This window comes from Hipposideros armiger, unplaced genomic scaffold (genome assembly GCF_001890085.2).
Source record: "Hipposideros armiger isolate ML-2016 unplaced genomic scaffold, ASM189008v1 scaffold_74, whole genome shotgun sequence".
Taxonomy (NCBI): Eukaryota; Metazoa; Chordata; class Mammalia; order Chiroptera; family Hipposideridae; genus Hipposideros; species Hipposideros armiger.
The window spans coordinates 3,805,549-3,808,462 of record NW_017731424.1 but is presented as its reverse complement, the minus strand read 5'-3'; positions in this window follow the sequence as shown (position 1 = coordinate 3,808,462).

Below are 2,914 nucleotides of genomic sequence, written 5' to 3'. Positions count from 1 at the left end.
GAGAGAGAGAGAGAGAGAGAGAGGGAGGGAGGGGAAGGGAGGGGGAGAGAGAGGGAGGGAGGGAGAGGGAGAGGGAGAGGGAGAGGGAAAGGGAGAGGGAAAGAGATAGAGAAAGGGAGAGAGAGAGAGAGAGAGAGCTTTCTTTTCCTCTTCTTATAAAGCTACCAAGCTGATTGGATTAAGGCCTCACCCTTATGACTTTATTTACCTTTAATTACCTCCCAAAAGGCCCAAATACAGTTACATCAGGGACTAGGTCTTGCACCCATGACTTTGGGAGGAACACAACTACGTCCCTAGCAGCCCTTTTCCTTTCCTCCCTATCCTCTTTGTCCTGGTCTCGTGTCCAGCCCTCAGACATTGTCCAACAAGAGGCAAGGACTGGATTTCTCTACAGTCCACAGCCAGGGGCAGTCAGCACTAAACTTTGTCACTCCTGGCTAGTGTGTGTGTGGGGGGGCTTCTGAGCAGCCATTGGCTGCAAAGCCAGGTCTGGCATCTCCCGCCCACCCTCACTGCGGACCACAGGGAGCCCCTCGGCCTTCACATGGGCTCAGGAGGGTTCTCAGCATGGCAGGCAGCCCAGCCCAGTGGAGTCCAAGAGCCAGACTTCAAGCCTAGCTCAGCTCTTATCAGCCAGATGGCCCTGGGCAAGTCACTTGTCCCTTTGAGCCCTGTTTCTCTCCTGTAACATACAGGCCCCACCTCCCTAACACAGCTGTTGTCTAGGGTTTTTTGGGAAAACCCTAGAAAGGGGTAAAACATGGTACAGGTGTAAAGGGTAACTGTGAGCATGCGTGCAAATAAGAAACCGCTGGGTCTGGGCCATGAAGAAGATGCGTCTGCCCAGAGCCAGGGTCCTGGCTGAGCTTTGGGTTCCAGGGACCGGGTGTTGGGGTCTGGTCAGTGCACACGTTGTGGGCAGGCCTCTCTGCGCAGATGCAGCGTCCTGGCTGCTAAGTCACGTGGTTCTGGAGAATGAGAAGCCCCGTTTTCTCAGGGGACGTGGAAATGTCACTTCTCTGGAGATAAAGGCACGCTTGCTGTGTGTGTCTTCTCTGATGTCAGGACGCCCCAGTAACAGGGGTGGCCTGCCAGGCCTGGCTTCTGCAGATGTCAAATAGACATAGACAATCCTCTGTCTTTTCCCATATGGGAGGTTTAAAAGAAAATCCATCAAAGAAAAAAAGGAAAACCCATTTTCTTTCCAGGTGATGAGTCTGATTTGTTTTTAAACGGAATTATGTGGAAGGAGAGTCGGTGACTGGGTTGAAGAAACTCTTTCAGGAATACAGAAGTGTGGTGAGGATTGGGTAGGCTAAGTCAGAGGCAGAGTCCCACGCTGTCTTTATGTGGCCATGCCGGGTTGGAGAAGGGGCAGACTGTGAGAGAATGCTGATAATGGCCCATTTTTAACTGAGACGCTCACTCTTTCTGCAGTTTTGGGGTGTTTATTGCCCAGCAACAGGCTGCCTTTCCTCAGAGACCAGCCTCAGGTTACTATGCCTTCTACTTGCTGTGTGACCTTTGGTAAGACGCTTAAAACTTCTGAGCCTTCGTTTCCTCATCTTCAAAATGCAAAGACATGGAGAAGGGTGCCGTAGGTTTATTGTGAGGATGAGGAGGTATGATTGAGCTGAAGTCTCATCACCTATGCAAACCCCTACGGGGTACACACAGGTGGGGCCACAGGTCACCATATCACTGGAGCCTCGGTATGCCTTCAGTTGATCAGTTCTTTCCTTCCCGACGTTAGGGAGATTTGTCATGGCAAATCACCTGACACCTGTGAGGGTGGCACAGCGGGCTTCGCCTCCCTGAGTTCCCCATTAGCTCAAGGCTGCCTCTGCTTTTCAGAAAATGCCTTTTTTATGTTGCATGGTTTCTATCTAGGCTGTAGGGGGATGAGCCCTTGGAGTTCACCTTGTCCCACTCTCTCTTCACAGAAGAGGGAATAGAGGCCCAGAGAAAGGAAGCAGGCAGCTGGCACAATGACACACAGAGGAGTTGGTCAAAGAGCTGGGGCAGGAACCCAAGTCTCCTGACTTCCAGGGTCGAGGTCACTCATGGCAGATGAGTCCTCGCTCTTCTCTTCTTCTCCTGACATGTTGAAACTCTGCCTTGATAGTGGTGTGGCCCAGCACAGATCTCAGCAGGTTTTGTTTTGTTTTTTTTAATTATTTTTTAATAATTAGTTTCAGGTGATTTTTTAAAATTATTATTTTTATAATTAGTTTCAGGTGTGTTTACAATTTTTGGAACTGGTTCTCAACGTTAAAATTCAGAAGATTTCACATAACCATGCAGATTTCAAGCTTCTCTTAGAAATTCAGATGTTGGTAAAATAGGTGCCACACAGCCACACTTATTAGAGCGGATTAGCATTTGTTTCCTTTAGACCAGACATGTGAGCTCCTCCTGGCCAGCCTTACCTGTCCAGCCTCACCTGATGTGCCTGCCTGGGCTCAGTGGGTGCCTGAGCCTGTGACACCTGAGTAGAATTCGCTCATCAGACAACACGTCTGGACAACAGGTGGTTCCTGTTTTTCTTTTCTTTTTTTTTTTCTCTCTCAACAAGTTAACCTGTCTTCAGGTAAAAGCGAAGGCAATGAGACATCCCATTCCATAACGGAGTTGTTTTTCTAACGTGCATTTGACAACCGCAAACTTTCCAGAAGAAACTCTTGCTTTCTTTCCCCGTTGACCTAGTTGCAGAGGAAAGTCTTATTTTCTTAAAAAGCTGAGATCTTGCTGGTGTGGGATGTGGGCAGGCCGGTCAGCATTTCCATTAGGAACAGTTTCCTGGGCTTTCAAACCCAGCCATAAAGATGTGTTTTGGCCCAAATTGGTCCTCCCCCAGTGGAGCCTGGGAATCTTTATTTCAAGGACTCTTTCAAAAGATCTTTCACTCTTG